The sequence below is a fragment of the Schistocerca nitens genome, chromosome 5 (genome assembly GCF_023898315.1).
Source record: "Schistocerca nitens isolate TAMUIC-IGC-003100 chromosome 5, iqSchNite1.1, whole genome shotgun sequence".
NCBI classification, from domain to species: Eukaryota; Metazoa; Arthropoda; class Insecta; order Orthoptera; family Acrididae; genus Schistocerca; species Schistocerca nitens.
Window position 1 is genome coordinate 769,755,791 of NC_064618.1, and position 23,112 is coordinate 769,778,902.

The 23,112-nt window shown below is 46.0% G+C and overlaps 1 protein-coding gene across 1 annotated transcript in view; it reads left to right on the forward strand.

Moving 5' to 3' along the window:
- Positions 1-23,112, forward strand: part of LOC126260710 (hemicentin-2) — a 695,733-nt gene that overhangs the window by 491,100 nt on the left and 181,521 nt on the right. The window lies entirely within an intron of this gene.

Consider the following 23,112-nt stretch of genomic DNA (forward strand, 5'->3'; position numbering starts at 1 on the left):
AGACGTGTCGTCCTCAGTGATGAGAGTAGCGTCTGCCTTGGTGCCAATGACGGTCGAACGCGTGTTTGGCGTCGTGCAGGTGAGCGCCGAAGTCTGGAGTGTGTACGACAGAGGCACACAAGACCAACACTTGGAATCATGCGGTGGGAAGCCATATCCTACACTGGCCGTTCTCCACTGGCGATATGAGAGGGAACATTGAACAGTGAATGGTACACTGAAACCATTATTCAACCGGACTTGCTACCGTTCGTGCACAAACAAGGGGACATGCTTTTCCAACAGGACAATGCACGTCCACATGTCTCCCGTGCCACCGCACGTGCTCTTGAAGGCGTAGGCCAACTACCCCGGCCAGCACGATCCACAGATCTGTCCCCCACTGAGCATGTTTGGGACGGAATGGAACATCAGCTTATGCTGTCTGTACGACCGTCACAGAATCTGGTCCAGCTGAGGCACCAGGTGGACACTGCACGGCAGGCCATTCCTCAAGAATATATTCGGTACCTCTTCGATCGTCTTCATGGGAGAATTGCAGCCTGCATTGCTGCAAAAGTAGGGTCTACGCAGTACTAGCGCCGGCCGTTGTGGACGTGGAGTTTTAGGCACTTCAGTCCGGAACCGTGCTGCTGCTACGGTCGCAGGTTCGAATCCTGCCTCGGGCATGGATGTGTGTGATGTCCTTAGGTTAGTTCGGATTAAGTAGTTATAAGTGTAGGGGACTGATGACCTCAGATGTTAAGGCCCCTAGTGCTTAGAGCCATTTGAACCACAGTACTGGGGCCGACATTGCGCACACTCTGTTGACTTTACTCACGTGGGTATGCCTCTGTCTTTGTGATCGTGTCTTGTGTACGTCCCCAAGAGTGTGTCAATAAAATTTCCCTCTGCTCGGTCAACGAATTCATGGCGTTCTTTATTCACTTTCCTGGAGTGTATATCGTTGACGTCAATGTGTTGTGGTATTATGGAACATCTTTTAGGCTCAAGAACGAGACTTTTGGGAAAAAGAAAATCTCCTCTATAAAAATCAACATGGATTCCGCAAATAGGGATTCTGCGATACTTGGCTAGCTCTCTTCCTCCACGAGATCCACAGCGCCATAGTCAATGGCACTAAGATCGATGCCGTGTTCCTTATGTTCAGGAAGGCATTTCACAACGTCCCACTCTGCCGTTTAGTGAAAAAAATACGAGTTTATCGAGCATCGGAACAGATCTACGACTGTGTTCAGGATTTCCTTACAGATGGAATTCAACAAGTCGCTCTTAACGGAAAAATGGTTTTCACATTATAGGAAGCGTCTGATGCTCTTTAAGGCTGTGCGCAGATGATGCGGTTGTCTATAGCAAAGTAAGAACGCCAGAAGATAGTAATGATTTGCAGAATGATATCCAGAGAGTTAATGAATGGTGCAGGCTCTCGCAGTTGACCCTGAACGTAAATAATTGTTACATATCTTCACGCACATAGGAAAAGAAATACTCTACTGTACAGCTACATTATTCATGGCAAAATACTGGAAACTGACCGGCCGGAGTGGTCGTGCGGTTCTAGGCGCTACAAATGGTTCAAATGGCTCTGAGCACTATGTGATTTAACTTCTGAGGTCATCAGTCGCCTAGAACCTAGAACTAATTAAGCCTAACTAACTTAAGGACATCACACACATCCATTCCCGAGGCAGGATTCGAACCTGCGACCGTAGCAGTCGCGCGGATCTGGACTGAAGCGCCTAGAACCGCTCGGCCACCACGGCCGGCCCTTATGTGGAATGATCATATAAAAGAAATAGTGCAAAAATCAAATGCCATAATCATATTCATAGGAAAAATCTTAAGGAAATGTAACTCATCCACGAAGGTAGGGGCTTATAAGGCGCTTGTTCGACCGATTATTGAGTATTGTCCATCTGTCTGGGACCCCTGCGGGGCAGAACTGATCGAAGAGATAGAGAAGATCCAATGAAGAGCAGGATCGTTAAGCGGCCCGAGAGCGTTACGGAAATGCTCAACAAACTCCATTGGCAGACATTACAAGAGAGGTGTAGAGCATCACGGAGAGATTTTCTATTCAAATAAGACTTAATTTACACTTTCGAAGAGCCAAACATTTATGTCCCAATAACAGCCATTTTATTTGCAGAGCATCTCTCTTCCACTTTCGTATGGACTATACCGATCGTCTACAACCCTGTAACAATTGCGTGTGAAGGGCCCCCATGTATGAAGGGAAAATGTTTGAGGCACTGCTCTAGATAGGTCTTCTTTGTATCTGTATTTTTTTTAATAGAAAAATCTGTCCAGTTCGTGCACCGTCTCGTTTCTTACTATTACAAACGGATAAAAGTATTAAACCATTTCATAGCATCCGAAACTTTGCCTCTATATAGTTTAATGGATACCCGTATGATTCCATTTTGTTTTGCGTATTATCCAGCATTTATCGACATTTGAAGAGAGCTTTCATACAGTAACCTATTGTGTAACCTTGCATGGGGGCTTAATTATTATGAAATGCAAATAATTTTAATTTTTTGTAGCTGTTTGTCCGATTACGAAGTCTCGTAACGGTTGGCCCTGACTAGTATTATTACGCAATATGACTGCATAGAACAGCAACAAAGAATGAAATGGAAATTTTCATTAACACAATTAATTAATTAAGTCCCCAGCAACTATAAAACCTACGAAACCAAAGCACAAGTATAACTGTTCTGTGTGTGGAAGTGTGATTCAACGTACGCATCTGGCACGGTTCTTCTTCAATAACACAAGAAATTTTAAATATCATTTATACTGAATTAATTAAAGAAAATAAAAATACCATAATTACTCAAGAGAACCAGAATTACACTCTAATCCAAGAACACAAGCCAGATGCTTTGTTGACTGAACCTGTAATGAAGCATTACTTACGACATTAAACAATGAAAAATAAATCAAGTTTCGTTACCTTCATATATTGACCAAAATCACTCTAATCATTACAATATATCTCCACACCGACTCGCTATTACCACATCTCAACAAGAACTTTTCAGTATCACATCTCAGCAAGCACTCTCTACTAGCACATCTCAACAAACACTCTCTGCTACGAGTTCTTAACAAGCACTGACTACCACGAGCTCTCCCCAAGCACTGCCCACTACGACATCTCAATAATCACTGCCAGTGGAGGCGGCGGAACAATACTCTCCAGCGCGATCTCTGGCGCTGTGGCTCAGTGTAGCCACCTTTCAACCTCTGTAAGGCCTGATGTATCACATTTGAAGGATAATTTTGAATTACTTTCACACTGTTCTTTAGGTCAGCGTTGCTAGCTGGCCTTCTATAGCCACCATCACTTTAAAGGAAAAAAGTTGCAAAAACTGATATCAGATGATCCTGCAGCCTGCGTTTGACGCCATTACAAGAAACATTGCGCCTTCCTAACTATAGCAAAAAGACTATATTGATTATCTAACCTTAACAGAAGTTGCTCTGGTTTCATGCGGTCTGGCATAATATCTTCTTGTGTGACAATCTCTTCATCTGAAAGGAGCTCTTGCCCTAAACGTCCTTTATTGCTATTGCGACGTACTCGTTTTTACCTTGTGTGGATCGGCTCCCTGTATTACTAAATGCGTTATTTTCTGATGTCTTAACACATGTTCTATCAACTTTCTCTTTTTATAGCCTGTGTTCTCCACTCATTCCTCTCTTCACCGCTACTGTGCGAAACCTCATTTTATGTCAGGCCACCGAATTTCCAGCAAATAGATTTTGTTCTTTTATGCACGCAAATAAAGGATTTCTTCATTATTTTCTTGCTTACACATTACATAGTTCCTGACATGGTAGGCCGGCCGAAGTGGCCGTGCGGTTAAAGGCGCTGCAGTCTGGAACCGTAGGACCGCTACGGTCGCAGGTTCGAATCCTGCCTCGGGCATGGATGTTTGTGATGTCCTTAGGTTAGTTAGGTTTAACTAGTTCTAAGTTCTAGGGGACTAATGACCTCAGCAGTTGAGTCCCATAGTGCTCAGAGCCATTTGAACCATTTTTTGACATGGTAGGAATGGCGCTTGAAACTAATTCATTACACATCATCGCTGAGAACACAGCATTTAGGTACAATGTACTTTAAAAAACTGTGCACAGACATTCAACTTGTACACATTCCTTAAAACCAAATATGTTTAAGTGCTGCGTTTTCTGCAGTCAAGTGTAATTCGTCGTTTTAAAATGACTTACAGTTTCAGGAGCGTATAAATAACAAATTAATACTGAAACATTCTATTTTAGTGCATAAAAAGGTGGAGTATAAATGACTGCAATAATGTTCTGTAGCACCAGGATCCTAGCAGCTAGCTATAGCTGGTATATAATATAAAGTGTCTGTTTCTTTAAGTAATGAATTTGCATTGTGGTCGACAATCGTCTGGAAAGTTTTAGCAACTGTTTGGATAATTAATTCTCATTCATTGTTTCGTCTCAGTTGCACGTTATTAATTATATCACATGTTTCGATCACTCTGGATCAACATCAGACCTAAAACAAAGAAAAATTGAACATGTACTAGCAAATATTTTACAATAAGTAGAAAAGACAAGAGTTGTACCTAAACATAGAACTTACCCAAGTAGTTACACCAGCAGCCCTCTTGTCTGTTCAGAACCACAAACCAGAGTGCTGTGCTGTATAACTGCGGTCAGTATTTTAAACAGGTGTATGTTGAAGGTAGGGGTGGAGGGGAAATGTAAATGGAGTGAGGCTGACTGGGGGGGGAGGAAGATAGCAGGTAAGGGGTGGTGGGAATGTCATGAGTGTAACAAGGGAGGTCGTGCTAAAATTATGTAAAAATTATCGTTAAAACGAGGGGGGGGAGAGGGGAGGGAACTGAGAGCAGTTTTAGAGCCATAACATCCCTGTCACTATCCCTCCCCTACCCCCTCCCTTGCCTCCCTCCAATACAGGCCTTTTTAAAACAATGACCGCAATTGCAACACACAGCAGTCTGAAACTTCCTGGCAGATTAAAACTGTGTGCCCGACCGAGACTCGAACTCGGGACCTTTGCCTTTCGCGGGCAAGTGCTCTACCAACTGAGCTACCGAAGCACGACTCACGCCCGGCCCTCACAGCTTTACTTCTGCCAGTATCTCGTCTCCTACCTTCCAAACTTTACAGAAGCTCTCCTGCGAACCTTGCAGAACTAGCACTCCTGAAAGAAAGGATATTGCGGAGACATGGCTTAGCCACAGCCTGGGGGATGTTTCCAGAATGAGATTTTCACTCTGCAGCGGAGTGTGCGCTGATATGAAACTTCCTGGCAGATTAAAACTGTGTGCCCGACCGAGACTCGAACTCGGGACCTTTGCCTTTCGCGGGCAAGTGCTCTACCAACTGAGCTACCGAAGCACGACTCACGCCCGGCCCTCACAGCTTTACTTCTGCCAGTATCTCGTCTCCTACCTTCCAAACTTTTAATCTGCCAGGAAGTTTCATATCAGCGCACACTCCGCTGCAGAGTGAAAATCTCATTCTGGAAACACAGCAGTCTGATATGTGTTTCTGAGTGAACAAGAAATGTTGCTGATACAACTCGTAAATTCTACGTTTATGTACAATTGCCTCTCTACTTGCTGAAAAATATTAGTTGGTACATATTTAGTTTCACTTTCTTTTGGGTCTGAAAACGATTCAGAATGATCTAAACATGTAATGTAATTAAAAAATGTGCAGCTGAGACGGAAAAATAAGTCAGAATTATCTTAATATGAATTTGCTTCACAGTTTTTATGAGCTTATAAGTGCATATGTGGCAGTGTTTTATGATGCTCTCTCCATACATTGCTCTGAGTTTGTATTCATTTGTCTCATCTGGTGTCATCACTGCTGAATAGTACGTTCTTCGGCGTCAGTGCGTCTCACCTGCTTTCGGCAGTCGCTGAGCCATCACATGGTGGCGGGTGCTAACTTGACCACAAAATTGATTAACAGAAATGCAGAATAAATTTCCACTATTCCACCGTCGCGTCACCTTGTCGTAGAATGCACACTATAAAGTTTTCAGACTGTTCAAAAGCAGGGTGTGGGATCGGGATGTACCGAGTGAAAATACCAGACACACTTTTGTCCTCTCAACAATGGACAGGTACATAACTATTTGTTTAAATAGCCAGTCCTCTCTTCTATTGCTTTCCACTTTTAAATGTCGCACGATTTGGTTCTTACACGGAATAAGGTAATTTTTGTAAAATGATTCATCGTCAGTACACGAAAAACATCAGTCAGTCTCTACACATCACGCAGTACGTGGAACAGAAGAGTCTTCTTGGTGAGAGTACCTGCGGTTTAGTTCTTCTCGATGTACCATTAACTTCAGACTCACGTCGTCTTCTGTGCGCAATTTTGAAAAGTATTCTGTCTTGTAATTCTTGGTTCTTGCCTTTCCTCCATGTTCTAAATCTTCATCTCTTACGATTCCCCTTATGTGTTGAGTTTCAGCATTGAAATGCTTCATAAAAGTCCAGTGTGCTACTGCAAGAAAGGCTAAAAGTGATACTGCGTTATACGTCACGGTGCATTGTCTCTGTATCTTCTTGAAGTTCTCGAAACTACCACAAAAGCTCTTTACCTTTCCTCAAAAACTTAAATGTCTTTTGACTAATTAACACCGCTTCGGCGCCCGTCAGTTTTTTCCATTCCGAACCTCGAGATTAGCGTCTTTCACTTGTTACTTCCGTATTAACAGAAGATTGTCAAAGATCAAATTCCCCCCACCGTACCAAAGCATCACAATACATATAAGTCACATGCAATTACGAGGGGCGTTTAATACGTAAGGCAGCACATTTATTTCTCAAAGCAGGTTGGTTTTATTCATGATTCCGATACACCGTATTGTTTCCAACTATTTCGGCTAAGAAACTTTATTTTTCAACATAACATCCGTTGAGTGCGATCGTTATGCTATCTTACAGCGAGGGTTTGTATACCTGCATATACCACTCTACTGATAGATGTCGGAGCGAACGTCTTGCTGCATTAATAAGGTCTTGTCCTCCATGTACTGTATCCGAAGGAGTGCATCCTTCATTGGGCCAAACATATGGTAACCATTAGATGCGAGATCTAGGCTGTATTGTTGTGTATAGATAATATTGTTGGGAAGGCGAAACAAAGACCGCGATTTGTTGGCAGAACACTTAGACGATGCGACAAACCCATTAAAGAGATAGCCTACATTACACTGTCTGTCCTCTGCTGGAATACTGCTGGGCGGTGTGGGATTCTTCCCAGGTAGGATTGACGGAGGACATCGAAAAAGTGCAAAAGAAGGCAGCTCGTTTCGTGTTATCGCGCAAGAGGGGTGAGAGTGTGACTGATATTATACGCGAGTTGGCTTGGCAGTCACTGAAACAAAGGCGGTTTTCTTTGCGGAGAGATGTATTTACGAAATTTCGATCACCAACTTTCTCTTCCGAATGCGAAAATATTTTGTTGACACACACCTACGTAGGGAGAAATGATCATCATAATAAAATAAGAGAAATCAGATCTCGAAAGGAAAGAGTTAGGTTTTCCTTTTCCCCACGCACCATTCGAGAGTGTAATGGTAGAGAAGTAGTATGAAAATGGTTCGATGAACTTGTGTGTGATTTGCAGAGCAACCATGTTGATGTAGAACAGTCCAACGAGATTTTCTGGACTCCTCTCTGGTGTGCAGACTTGTATGACGCCTTGCATTGTCACGGAGAAGGAGAAGTTCGCACGGACGGTCGTTCATCTTTATAATCTTCGTTAGACGACGAGGAACCAAGCGAGCTCGCACTTCCTAGATCCGCAACTGGTGAACGTGTCAGATCTGCCCACAGAGATGCCCCCTTGTGCTACAAGGTGTTTGATTGTGATCTATTGGTCTCCTTGAATGAGCGTGTCCGCACGTTCCAACAATGCCTGGCCGGCGCACTGGAGATCGGAGAGGTTTGCGCGACCTTTTGAAATGATGGCAGAAGCATCGCCTAACGACTCACCGTGCTTCTGTTCACTACCATGCCGCGATAGACATTCTGCAAACGCCTGCGAATATTGCGACGCTCTGGTTGTCCGCCATTACAATGCCATGTAGAAAGAATTTAAAGATTTTGTTGACAATGAAAGAGCGAAAAATTACTATCGCTACAGTGGAAGCATTGTTCTGTATATCAAGATGCACTGTTCGTTAAAGCCGGCCGCTGTGGTCGAGCGGATCTAGGCACTTCAGTCTGGAACGGCGCGACCACTACGGCCGCAGGTTCGAATCCTGCCTCGGGCACAGATGTGTGTGATGTCCTTAGGTTAGTTAGGTTTAAGTACACTACTGGCCGTTATAATTGCTACACCAAGAAGAAATGCAGATGATAAACGGGTATTCATTGGACAAATATATTATACTAGAACTGACATGTGATTACATTTTCACGCAATTTGGGTGCGTAGATCCTGCGAAATCAGTACCCAGAACAACCACCTCTGGCCGTGATAACGGTCTTGATACGTCTGGGCAATGAGTCAGACAGAGCTTGGATGGCGTGTACAGGTACAGCTGCCCATGCAGCTTCAACACGATACCACAGTTCTTCAAGAGTAGCGACTGGCGTAGTGGGACGAGCCAGTTGCTCGGCCACCATTGACCAGACGTTTTCAATTGGTGAGAGTTCTGGAGAATGTGCTGGCCAGGGCAGCTGTCGAACATTTTCTGTATCCTGAAAGGCCCGTACAGGACCTGCAACATGCGGTTGTACATTATCCTGCTGAAATATAGGGTTTCGCAGGGATCGATTGAAGGGTAAAGCCACGCGTCGTAACACATCTGAAATGGAACGTCCACTGCTCAAAGTGCCGTCAGTGCGAACAAGAGGTGACCGAGAGGTGTAACCAATGGCACCCCATACCATAACGCCGGTTGATACGCCAGTATGGCGATGACTAATACACGCTTCCAATGTGCGTTCACCGCGATGTCAGCAAACACGGATGCGACCATCATGATGCTGTAAACAGAAACTGAATTCATCCGAAAAAATGACTTTTGCCATACGTGCACCGAAGTTCATCGTTGAGTACACCTTCGCAGGCGCTCCTGTCTGTGATGCAGCATCATGGGTATCCGCAGCGACAGTCTCCGATCTGATAGTCCATGATGCTGCAAACGTCGTCGAACTGTTCGTGCAGATGGTTGTTGTCTTGGATACCTCGCCATCTGCTGACTCAGGGATCGAGACGTGGCTGCACGATCATTTACAGCCATCCGCATAAGATGCCTGTTATCTCGACTGCTAGTGATACGAGGCCGTTGGGATCCAGCACGGCATCCTGAACCCACCGATTCCATATTCTGCTAACAGTCATTGGATGAGTGGATAGGTGAGGAGAACTAGCCATGAGTCACATTTCAACCATTCTAAACCTCTCCATGGCGACCATTGGTTATGTGGTTGTCACTGGTGATTGTGAAGTGGAAACGAAAAGGAACAGCCACAGCGAAGCCAAGAATCGCTACCTCATGTATAGACTGACGCAGACTGTTGAACATTGCGGAGAGTGGTTGTAAATAGGCTCGTGAAAACACTGCAACGAATCATTCGTGGGTTCCAAAGTTCTACTAGCAGTCGAGCGGACTGTGTGTAGGGAGATGGAAAAATGAGATACAGTGGTCGAGTAGATCCTCTAAGCCTGTAACGACACTTCATGTGGTGAAAAGAATGGCATCACCGTACAGTGGATGGCTGGAAAGGGTGATCTCGAGTAATGATTAGCGCTATACCCTGTATCAGTCCCATAGAAGGGTTTCGATGTGGCGAATGCTTGGAGAAGGCTGCCTTCCAACATATGTAGCGCCAGCAGTGAAATACGGACGAAGTGGTGTTACAGTAAGGGGTTGTTTTGGTGCTTGACAAAATGATAAATGAGGTACAAAAAAATGGTTCAAATGGCTCTGAGCACTATGGGACTTAACATCTGTGGTCATCAGTCCCCTAGAACTTAGAACTACTTAAACCTAACTAACCTAAGGACATCACATACATCCATGCCCGAGGCAGGATTCGAACCTGCGACCGTAGCAGTCGCGCGGTTCCGGACTGCGCGCCTAGAACCGCTAGACCACCGCGGCCGGCAAATGAGGTAAGATATGAAAATGTTTTGCACCATTGTGTACGGCATACAGTAGGGGAATAGTTCGGAGACGATGCCTGCTTCATCTTGTCACTGCAGGCTGTCGGGTAAAGCATTATCTGTGACATATTGGTTTGTGGACAAAAGCATTTCTGAAAATAACTGACCTGCCCCCATTTACCGACCTGAAAAAGTTAGAATTCTTTCTAGACCCCAGAATTCCTGGCAGATGAAAACTGTGTGCCGTACCAAGACTTGAAATCGGGACGTCTTTCATATCAGCGCACCATCCGATGCAGGGTGAAAATTACCTTCTGGAAACATTTCGCAGGCTGTGGCTAAACCATGCCTCCGCAATATTCTCTCTTCCAGGAGTGCTAGTTCTACAAGTTCCGCAGAAGACCTTCTGTGAAGTTGGGAAGGTAGGAGACGAGGTACTGACGGAAGTAAGGCTGTGAGGACGGGTCGTCAGTCATGCATGGGTAGCTGAGTTGGTAGAGCACACGCCCGTGAAAGACAAAAGTCCCGATTTCGAGTCTCGCTCTGACACACAGTTTTAATCTGTCAGCAGGTTTCAAATCAGCGCACAGTGAAAATTTCATTCCGCAGTCAGTTATATCTACACATAAAAAGGGTACTTTCAACTGAAACGGCATACGTTCTCCAAAACAGTTCGAAAACAGCATAGGCATTGTCCTCAAAACGTTTAGAAGACTACGATTTTAATTCTTTCAAGGTCACAGTGAGTGCTTCAAACTTTGCGTTTATTTTAACACCAGTCAGTTTAGAAAACTGGACTGTGTTTATCAAAATTTGTCTTCTCTACCTCCCGATTATCATTTTGAATTCATCCCAGTCAAATCAGAAATAAGTTGCTTCACACCTTAGAATGTCTTGCAACCGACATTGTGCAGTCCAGTGTACTTAACATGTGTGGTCTGCAGCCTATTCCATATTTTTTAATTTTCGTTCCATCACTTCGTTTTCCTTCCACGGTAGAGAGTTTTAAGTAGAAAAATCGTTAGAGACATGCCCCCTAACATAAACAACGCACTTTAAAATTATATGTAAGTTTCCAGTACTCTTCCGTTCAGTTCAATCGAAAACTGTGGCAACTGACAGTGTGTAACTTTAGGAATTTTAATATTCGTACAATCAATTTCTTTGCGTGATCTATGATTGAAAATTTAACAAACATCATCAGCCCCATAGAATCTAGAACTACACTACTGGCCATTAAAATTGCTACACCATGAAGATGACGTGCCACAGGCACGAAATTTAACCGACGGGAAGAAGATGCTGTAATATACAAATGATTAGCTTTTCAGAGCACTCACACAAGGCTGGCGTCGGTGGCGACACCTACAACGTGCCGACATGAGGAATGTTTCCAACCGATTTCTCATACACAAACAGCAGTTGACCGGCGTTGCCTGGTGAAACGTTGTTGTGATGCCTCGTGTAAGGAGGAGAAATGCGTACCATCACGTTTCCGACTTTCCTAAAGGTCGGATTGTAGCCTATCGCGATTGCGCTTTATCGTATCGCGACATTGCTGTTACTACTGATAACACAACACTCCTCGCCATCTTTTATGTTGGCAGGTTCGCCTCAGGTGACAAACATTATTTACAACGGGATTCGAACTACCACCCACAACAAAAGCGATGCATCATAAAAACCTAGTCGGGCAGAGCAAGAAAACTCTGTAAACCAGGAGTTCTTGTCACAGAGTTAGAACATCTCACTAGCGCATCGCTCATGATTGGTTATTCGTTCGCTGATGTGCAAAGAGCGTTAAGACTACAGCATAGGAATCATAGCGATGCTCAAGCGCTGGTGAAATCACAAGTTTTCCTGCTTTTCACTAAGGACGCTACTGGCCTAATAGGAAAAAATCTTTAAAAATTGGAACAAAAAAAAATGATTCAAATGGGTCTGAGCACTATGGGACTTAACATCTTAGGTCATCAGTCCCCTAGAACTTAGAACTACTTAAACCTAGCTAACCTAAGGACATCACACACATCCACGCCCGAGGCATGATTCGAACCTGCGACCGTAGCAGTCAAATGGTTCAAATGGCTCTGAGCACTATGGGACTTAACATCTGTGGTCATCAGTCCCCTACAACTTAGAAATACTTAAACCTAACTAACCTAAGGACATCACACACATCCATGCCCGACGCAGGATTCGAACCTGCGACCATAGCGGTCACGCGGTTCCAAACTGAAGCACTTAGAACCCCACGGCCACACCGGCCGGCCGTAGCAGTCTCGCGGTTCCGGACCGCAGTGCCTAGAACCGCATGACCACCGCGGCCGGCAAAAATCGGAACACCGCTATAATCTACAAACCCACCCGGAAGACAAAAAATCAGCTGAAATCGGTAAAGAATGCTAGCCAACCGCTGGAATAAGCAGGAATTTATAAGATTCCGTGCATTTTTGTGAGTGTACGTGGGTACTACAAAAAGAACGCTCAGTTAACGACTAGCAAAGCACAAAGGTAATTGCAGAAGAGGGGAGATGGACAGATCAGATGTTGCAGCCAGGAGTCCTCCACATTCATTTTGATATACTCAAGTACTGGAAGTCACGTGCGGATACCATGAAAGGTTGTACAGAGAGATCTTAGAGTTTGTAAAACACCACAGAAAATTTCAATGGGGAGGGGGGAGGGCGTCACACTGAATAACAACTTGTTTCCGGTGTTGCAGAAGTTGTGTACCAAACTACCACTACGAAGTGACAGCAACAGCGAACGACGGCAATGGACAACGGCCAATTGCCCTCGCGAATTCTAAACATCTGACTTCACGCCACTGTGCGGTAGTGAAATTTTGCTATAGGCAGTAGCGAGCCAGGGTATTAATCGGACATTCAAAGAAGCTACTAACTCCCTTGAAAATGTCCTCCGCAGAGGGGGACGAAATGTTGGGTTTCATGGTGAAATCCATTCGACTATGGCACAATAATCTGGAACATTTTATTAACTGTGACATTTCCGACCGAGAAAGTTTACATTTTAAAATTAAACACGCTTTTAACATGTTAATTTTCAACTGGCAATTTTTTCTACGACGCCCTGCTTGTTGCAGGTGCAGTATTTCGTTTAGGGAAGGTTTAATCGCCCTCCTCCTCGTATCAGGGGCCTAATGGTTTAGTGACATGTGAGTACACTGAGGTTCAAATGGTCAAATGTGTGTGAAACTTTATGGGACTTAACTGCTAAGGTCATCAGTCCCTAAGCTTACACACTACTTAACCTAAATTATCGTAAGGACAAACACATACACCCCCTGCCCGAGGGAGGACTCGAACCTCCGCCGGGACCAGCCGCACAGTCCATGACTGCAGCGCCTTAGACCGCTCGGCTACACTGAGGTGACAAAAGTGGTGGGATAGTGGTGTGCAAGATACAGATGGTAGAAGTATCCCGTACACAAACTACGAGGGGCGTTCAGAAAGTAAGCTCCGATCGGTCGCGAAATGGAAACGACTATGAAAATCCGATACAGCTTTGCACAGATGTGTTGGGTAGTGTCTCTAGTATAACCCCAGTTAGCATCACGTCGCTCTTCTCATTTCTGAGCTCGCAGTGAGTGCGTAAAGATGTCTAGAAAATAGTGTCTGCCGCCAAGTACGAGGGCCTGGTGAGAAATTTCGCCTGAAGCTATGCAGCTAACATTACATAACTGTCGAGCTGTTTCTTCTTCAAGACAATTCTCAGCCGCATTCTGCAGGGGCAATGAAGATGCTCCTGCATCGTTTTCAAATGGAAATGTGAGATTACCCACAATACAGTCCGCAATTGTCTCCCCCTGAGTTTCATCTCTGGTCACATGAACCGCTGTCTTTGAAGACAACATTTTGACACAGACAACGAGGTGTAGGCCAGCGTGGAGAATTGGCGGAAAGCACTGGCGGCTGCCTTCTATGATGAGGCTATTGAAAAGTTGGTACAACGCTATGACAAAAGTCTAAGTCAGAACGGCGACTACGTAGACAAGTAGCTGAAAGGTGTAGCTAATTGTTACAAGTAAAACATTTCTGATGTTCACTGTGGTTTCAATTTGGCAATCAATCGGAGCTTACTTTCTGAACAGGCCTCGTATAAAGCGGCAGTGCATCGATGGAGATGTCATTTGTGGTCAGGTGACTCTTGTGAAAACGTTTCCGACGTGATTAAGGCCGCATGACTGGAATTCAAAATGGTTCAAATGGCTCTGAGCACTATGGGACTTGACATCTAAAGTCATCAGTCCCCCAAACATGTACATTACTGTTATCTGCACGACGATTCTTTTGGTGTAATCAGATTTTCAATATTTTTATTAGTTTAAAGATTAGTATCTGACAGTAAATTATACAAGTAACACCTAGCAACGAATTTACAAAATATGAACGCTTCATCCGATTTTGTCAATCGCCGTTTTTTAGAAAGCTATTAGTCTAAACCTAAATTGGTACAAATCAGTCATCCATCAGTCCCCTAGACTTAGAACTACTTAAACCTAACTAACGTAAGGACATCACGCACATCCATGCCCGAGGCAGGATACCAACCTGCGACCATAGCAGCAGTGCGGTTCCGGACTTAAGCGCCTAGAACCACTCGACCACAACGGCTGGAATTAACTGACTCTGAACATATAATGGTAGTTGAAGCTAGACGCATGAGAAATTCCATTTCGGAAATTATTACGGAAGGCAATATTCCGACATCCACTGCATGAACAGTGTGCCTAGTACACCAAGTTTCAAGCATTTCCTCTCACTCTGAACAAAGCAGTGACCAATGACCTTCATGACAGAGATCAAAGACGTTTGCGTAGAGTTGTCACTGCTAACAGACAAGCAACACTGCGTGAAATAACCACAGAAATCAACGTGAGACATCCGTCAAACGTATCAGTTAGGACAGAGCTGCGAAATTAGGCGTCCAACGCGAGTGCCTTTACTATCAGGACGACATTCCCTACAGCACCTCTCCTGGGCTCTTGATCAATCGATTGAAGCATTCATTTTGGACCCTAGACGACTGGAAAACGGCGACCTGGACAGATGAACCCCGATTTCAGTTGGCACGAGCTGATAGAGCTGATGGTTGGTTTCGAGTCTAGCACAGATCTCACGAAGCCATCTATCCAAGTTGTCAACAAGGCGCAGTGCAAGCTGGTGGTGATTCCATAATGACGTGTGCTGTGTTTACGTGAAATGGGCATTGTGCTATGGTCTAAGTGAACCGATCATCGACTGGAAATGGTTTTATACCAAGTAAAGTCGCCAAACACCCGTACGCTTTGAGGAGTCATTTTATTTAGCATGACAGCCAATTACGGCATTTCTTCAGACCCCATATTCGCTTCATGTATAGACGATCAGATGTATCGATATTCGCATACTGGCCGGCCGGTGCAGCCGTGCGTTTCTAGGCGCTTCAGTCTGGAACCGCGCAGGTTCGAACCCTGCCTCGGGCATGGATGTGTGTGATATCCTTAGGTTAGTTAGGTTTAAGTAGTTCTAGTTCTAGGGGACTGATGACCTCAGATGTTAAGTCCCATACTGCTCAGAACCATTTGAACCATCTGGAACAACAAGCACGAACCACAAGTCAACACAAACACTGAGGGCCCAGAAGACGTCGAAAGACCAAATACACGTCGTCCGATGAGACGACCGACCGAACGACCAACCAACAGTCGTCCACACTCAAGTCAGGCAACGGAAAGGCACCAGTATGAATCGTCGACTGACAGCTTATTGCCATGAGGTCACTTCCACGGACGAGCACACACACACACCCACACGCACACACACACCCACACACACACATACAAGCGGAGGTTGCACTACTAGAACATAACGATCCTTTCAACTTAATCTTGGTGAATCCGGATCTCGACGTGGTCGTGCACTCTCGGGATACACACACACACCCGCACACACACACACAAGCGGAGGTTGCACTACTAGAACATAACGATCCTTTCAACTTAAACTCGCTGAATCCGGACCTCGACGTGGTCGTGCACTCTCGGGATACAGTGCATGTATCGCCAGCTGTCCCAGCGAGTACTTGCACTGTGTGGACCTCACTGCTCCTCCGTCCTAAGCGAACTGCCAGACACACGACGACCCGGAAATACTGGAGGTCGCTCCGAAGATAGTACCACAGTACTTGCTATCGATAACCGCTGCTGCTGCCACTGATGGACAGACAAAGAGAGCAAACGTAGTGGCGCCAGTGAACAGACTAAGAAAACGAGAGGTGACAATCCCAATACTCGATGCCAACCTGTCAATGGAACCAAGGTGAGCCGGAGCAAGGCTCAGCCACAATTGTTAGCGATTGGATTAAACAGCATTCTGGACAGTTCGAGCGGATGATTTCGTCACCCATGTCGGCCGACATCAGTCCGATAGAACATTCATAGGACGTAACCGAGAGCACAGTGTGCACAAAATGCTGTACCGACAGCACTTTCGCAATTACGAATGACTGTAGGATCAGCATGGCTCAGTATTTCTGCAGGACACTCCCAACGACTTGTAGAGTCCATGCGACGTCGAATTGCTGTGCATGCTGGGCAAGAGAACGTCTGACGCGATGTTAGGATGTATCTCACGACGTTTGTCACCTCAGTGTGTTTACCGATAGATAGCTGAGAATTCGTAACATGATATACACTACTGGACATTAAAATTGCTTCACCACGACGATGACGTGCTACAGGCGCGAAATTTAACCGACAGGAACAAGAGGCTGTGATATGCAAATGATTAGCTTTTCAGAGCATTCACACAAGGTTGGCGCCGGTGGCAACACCTACAACGTGCTGACATGAGGAAAGTTTCCAACCGATTTCTCATACATAAACAGCAGTTGACCGGCGTTGCCTGGTGAAACGTTGTTGTGATGCCTCGTGTAAGGAGGAGAAATGCTTTCCATCACTTTTCCGACATTGATAAAGGTCGGATTGTAGCCTATTGCGACTGCGGTTTATCGTATCGCGACACTGCTGCTCGCGTTGGTCGAGATCAAATGACTGTTAGAAGAATATGGAATCAGTGGGTTCAGCAGGATAATACGGAACGCCGTGCTGGATCGCAACGGACTCGTATCACTAGCAGTCGAGATGACAGTCATCTTATCATCATGGCTGAGATGGATCGTGCAGCCACGTCTCGATCCCTGAGTCAACAGATGGGGATGTTTACAAGACAACAACCATCTGCACGAACAGTTCGATGACGTTTGCAGCAGCATGGACTATCAGCTCGGAGACCATGGCAGCTATTACCATTGACGCTGCATCATAGACAGAAGCACCTGCGATGGTGTACTCAACGACGAAGTTGGGTACACGAATGGCATAACGTCATTTTTTCGGATGAATCCAGGTTCTGTTTAAAGCATCATGATGATCGCATCCGTGTTTGACGACATCGCGGTGAACGCACATTGGAAGCGTGTATTCGTCATCGTCATACTGGCGTATCACACGGCGTGGTGGTATGGGGTGCCATTGGTTACACGTCTCGGTCACCTCTTGTTCGCGTTGACGGCACTCTGAACAGTGGACGTTACATTCCAGATGTGTTACGACTCGTGGCTCTACCCTTCATTCGATCCCTGCGGAAACCTACATTTCTGCGTTGACGGCACTTTGAACAAAAAACCAGCGTACAGCTATACTGTTAGTGACAAACTGCTAGAAACAGTATGCTGAAAATATCTAGGAGAAGGTATCGAAAGCGACCTCGAGCGGTGGCTCTGAGCACTACGGGACTTGACATCTGAGGTCATCAGTCCCCTGGAACTTAGAACTACTTAAACCTAACTAACCTAAGGACATCACACACATCCATACCCGAGGCAGGATTCCAGTCTGTTGCAGACTGAAGCGCCTAGAAGCGCTCGGCCTGCGTCAATTTGAACAGTAACGTTACATTTCAGATGTGTTGCGACCCTTGGCTCTACCCTTTATTTGATCTCTTCGAGACCCTACATTTCAGCAGGATAATGCACGACCGCATTTTGTAAGTCCCGTACGGGCCTTTCTGGATACAGAAAATGTTCGACTGCTGCCCTGGCCAGCACATTCTCCAGATCTCTCACCAACTCATAACGTCCCGTCAATGGTGGCCGAGAAACTGGCTCGTCACAATACGCCAGTCACTACCTTTGATGAACTGTGGTATCGCGTTGAAGCTGCATGGGCAGCTGTACTTGTACACGCCACCCAATCTCTGTTTGACTCAATGCCCAGGCGTATCAAGGCCGTTATTACGGCCAGAGGTGGTTGTTCTGGGTACCGATCTCTCAGGATCTATTCACTCAGATCGTGTGAAAATGTAATCGCATGTCAGTTCTAGTATAATATATTTGTCCAATGAATACCCGTTTATCAATGCATTTCTTCTTGGTGTAGCCATTTTAATGGCCAGTAGTGTAGAAGATCTTTACCGAAAATGTTGTGAAGGGAAGATGCACGACTGATGGGAGGTCCAGAATATAAGAAAAGTGTGTGTGTGTGTGTGTGTGTGTGTGTGTGTGTATGTGGTTTGAGGTTTTCTGGCGCTAAACAGCATGGTCATCAGCGCCCAAACGCATAGAAACAGGAACACATGCGGTGAAGGGACGAAGACGGACAGCGAACAAGGAGAATGGCTAAAAGACACAGACCTGATGCAGTTCCAAATCCTCACATACAGAGGCAAAACAAGAGGAGAAGAAACGCACTAAAAAAGGAAAGGAAACACAAGGAAAAGAGAACAGATATCGAAGTGAAACAAGTAGGTAATCATGACTGGCGGTCCTCTTATCTAAACCCTGGGTGAGCCAGTCACCCAGCAGCACATTAAAATCCTCTCCCTAAAATCCGAGGCCACAAATTGGACAGGACACAAAACAGTAAGACCTTAACCACAGTCGTCGCGTCGTCTTGCAAAATAGAGGGCAAATCCGGTGGCAAGGAAACCACCGCCCTCATGTCAGAGAATAAAGGACAGTGAAGTAAAATGTGGCAGACAGTAATCTGGACGCCACAAGCACTGCAGATTGGGGGGTCCTCCCGCCGGAGTAAAAAACCATGCGTTAAGGGACTGTGCCCGATGCGGAGGCGAGTGAGGAGAACCTCATCCCGCCTGCATGACTGGTAGGACGTACGCCATGGCCGCGTGGTGGCCTTGACCAGACGCAGCTTATTTTTACCGACTGCCAGCCACTCCTCTTCCCATTGACGCATAACACGAAAACGCAAAAGGGGGGGAACAGCATGGAGGGGGACGGCACATTCAACAACGTGAGGGAGGGAACATGCATCTTAGGCAGTCACATCCGCCAGTTCGTTTCCCCTAATACCCAAGTGCCCCGGCACCCAGCAGAAAGAAATCTCCTTCCGCTGCCGTTGCAGGTGGAGTAGGGCAATAATACGTTCTGGACGACCGTATCCACTGGGTACAAGTGTTGCATGGTCTGAAGGGCACTCTGGAAGTCAGAACAGATGAGAAACTTAAGACTGGGAATACATCTCATCTGCTCGAATGCCCGCAAGATCGCAAACAATTCGGCATCAAAGATGGTAAACGCTGCAGGATGACGTAACTTGACGACTCGATCAGGGAAAACAATAGCACGGAGCGCACCTGTTTTTCGTAGGCGGATGTAGGGAGGTCAAGTTCTCCCGTACTGGGTAGGATACGTCTGAGCTGGCAATACGACCAGGAGCGCCGCTTCGCAGCCACAGCCGGACGAGGCCGGCACGGCGCCCGTGGCAGGTAGAGAGTGCGGCGGTGCGGCGCGGCTTGACTGCGCTCGGGCAGCGCTGCTGGTGGCACAGAGGCACTGGGCTGGGTGGCGGCGGCGGCTGCGGCGGCGGCGGCGGCGGATCAATAGCCGGCCCAGCGCGGGGCAACGGCCAGGCAGCGGCGAGCAGAGTCGAGGCAGCGCCACGCACCCGCCGCCGTCCCACCGGCCAGTCGCCGCCGTCCCGACTCGGACCACCACTGTACATCCTAGGGTCGGGGGCGGCTAATGGAGGGGGACGCGGTACTCCTTCGCGTAACTGGGTTTAGGCCACATCCAGCAAAAAGAGGCTTACCAGCTCCGAATTCCGGCTTTGACGGCCTGTCCAGTACTGTGCCGACGTCGTGTCGACCTCGGAGGGGCATGTGGTCAGCAAAGCCCCTCCTAGCCGTTGCTGCTACTTCTTACTCTTCTCCGTATTGACAAGGATCACTGCATACAGTTAAAACTTCCGGGCTGAGAGGCCGTGGTCGATGTATAAAATTTCCACCTGACGTTTCGTCTCCATTTGCGGCAGACATCTTCTAAGGTCGTCCGGCTACTGCCACTGAGGCTCCAGGTACTCTCGCATTTACAGAGCGCATAGAGGGCACCACCATTCGTCACGTGATGCCGACGGTGTGCCTATCTTTGGAAGGCGTCATCATTCTCGATCAAGAGTAATCGATTGTCATTCTGCTGGCTCAACCTTGACTTCCATATTTTGTCTAACTTTAAAACTTCCTCTTTTCTATTAAAGGTTCCTACGGAGGACATTATAGCGAATGGGGAGGCAGGAATCCGTTCGTTGTCATCCCATTCCGCTAATGAAATCAGGACTGAAACAGCCATAATATTATGCGAAGCGAAACCACCTACCAGCCATTTGTCTCAAGCAGAAAGGAGACCACTGAGGGAGATCAATGCGGATAAGAGCGTTATTGTACTTGCAGCTGATAATGGAAATACTATGGTTTTGCTGAAGACCGAAGATTATCACAAGAAGATTAGTGACCTTTTGGATCACACTACGTATAAAAAGCTTCAGAAGGATCCTACAATCAACATTGTGAGAAATACAAATCAACTGGTAAAACAACCTTCTCTTTCTTCGAATGATAAAAAACAACACTGCAAAACGGAAGCTTATCACCCAGACTATATGGACTCCCAAAGGAACATAAACCACAGGTCCCGTTGAGACCGATTGTGAGTGCTATAGGATCTCCAACACAAGAGGTGGCCAGATATCTCGCCTGCTTGCTCCAACCATACAATGGCAGAACGGACAGTTATATTAAAAACTAGGCGCAATTTATTGAAAAACTGAGGGAGATTAACGTCAGCCCAAGCGATATTCTTGTGAATTTCGATGTAGTGTCATTGTTTACCATGGTGCCTGTGAACGAAGCTATTTCTTATATATCAGATATTTTTCCGAGAGACATAGTGGCTTTACTTAAACACTGCCTGTCTACAACTTATTTCCAGTACAGCAACGAGTTTTACGAACAGATCGACGGGGTGGCGATGGGAAGCCCTCTCAGCCCAGCTGTTGCCAGTTTATTTATTGAGATCATCGAACAGCGAGCGCTGCAGACTGCCAGTAAAAAGCCAGCTAAATGGTACCGTGATGTTGATGACACATTTGTAGTGTGGACTCGTGGTGAAGAAGAGCTGAATGTCTTCTTGGTGCATCTGAACAGTATTAACCCGAGGACACAGTTTACGATGGAGAAAGAGAGCAACAGTCAACTCAGTTTCCTGGATGTGTCGGTAATTAAATGGGTGGATGGGACTCTGGGCCACAAGGTATATAGAACACTCACACGGATCGATACCTCCACAAGGAATCAGACCATCATCCTAGGCAAAAAAGAGGTGTCATGAAAACCTTGGTGGAGAGAGCCAACAACATCTGTGAGCCGGCTTACTTACAAGATGAACTGAATCACCTACGGTCAGCCTTCACCAAAAACGGACATACCAGCAAGGAAATTGATCGAGCCCTCCATCAAAGAAGAAAAGAAGCCAGAAGTCCAGAGCAACAACGGTCACGTACTGGAAACGTTTTCCTACCGTTTATTAATAAGGTTACGGACCGTGTCGGGAAAGTTCTGGCCAAGTATGGGATCGAAACAATCTTCAGACCCACCAAGAAGATTAAGGAATATTTAAGAACTGCAGAAGATGCCCGACATCCCCTAGCAACACCTGGGGTATACAAAATTCCATGCAGTTGTGGACAAGTATATATTGGAACAACGAAAAGAAGTGTAAACACCCGCTTAGCCGAACATAAAAGAAACTGTCGCTTAGTACACATCGAAAAAGCGGCCGTAGCTTAGCATGTTTTTCGAGATGGGAATCATGAAATTAAATTTAATGAGACAAGCGTTCTAGCACGAACATCCCATTATCATGCGCGCATGTATAGAAAAGCAATAGAAATTCACAAACACCACAACAATTTCAATAGAAAAGAGGAAGTTTTAAAGTTGGACAAAATATGGATGTCGACGTTGCGCCAGCAGAATGACAATCGATTACTGTTAATCGAGAATGATGACGCCTTCCAAAGATAGGCATACTGTCAGCATCACGCGACGAATGGTGGTGCCGTCTATGCGCTCTATAAATGCGAGAGTACCTGGAGCCTTAGTGTCAGTAGCCGGACGACCTCAGAAGATGTCTCCCGCAAATGGAGACGAAACGTCAGGTGGAAATTTGATACATCGACTACGGCCTCTCAGCCCGGAAGTTTCAACTGAAGATGGTTCAAAATGGTTCAAATGGCTCTGAGCACTATGGGACTTAACATCTATGGTCATCAGTCCCCTAGAACTTAGAACTACTTAAACCTAACTAACCTAAGGACATCACACAACACCCAGCCATCACGAGGCAGAGAAAATCCCTGACCCCGCCGGGAATCGAACCCGGGAACCCGGGCGTGGGAAGCGAGAACGCTACTCAACTGAAGACAAGCTTACATTGTATGCTCACTGCATACCTCTACATCATACTCAGCAAGCCGCCTAATGGTCTCTGGCGGAGGGTACTTTTGTACCACTAACAGAGCCTTCCAACATTGTTCCACTAGCGAACATCGCGTGGTAAGAATAATTGCCGCTAATCCTCTGTACTGGCTCTAATTTCTCGAATTTT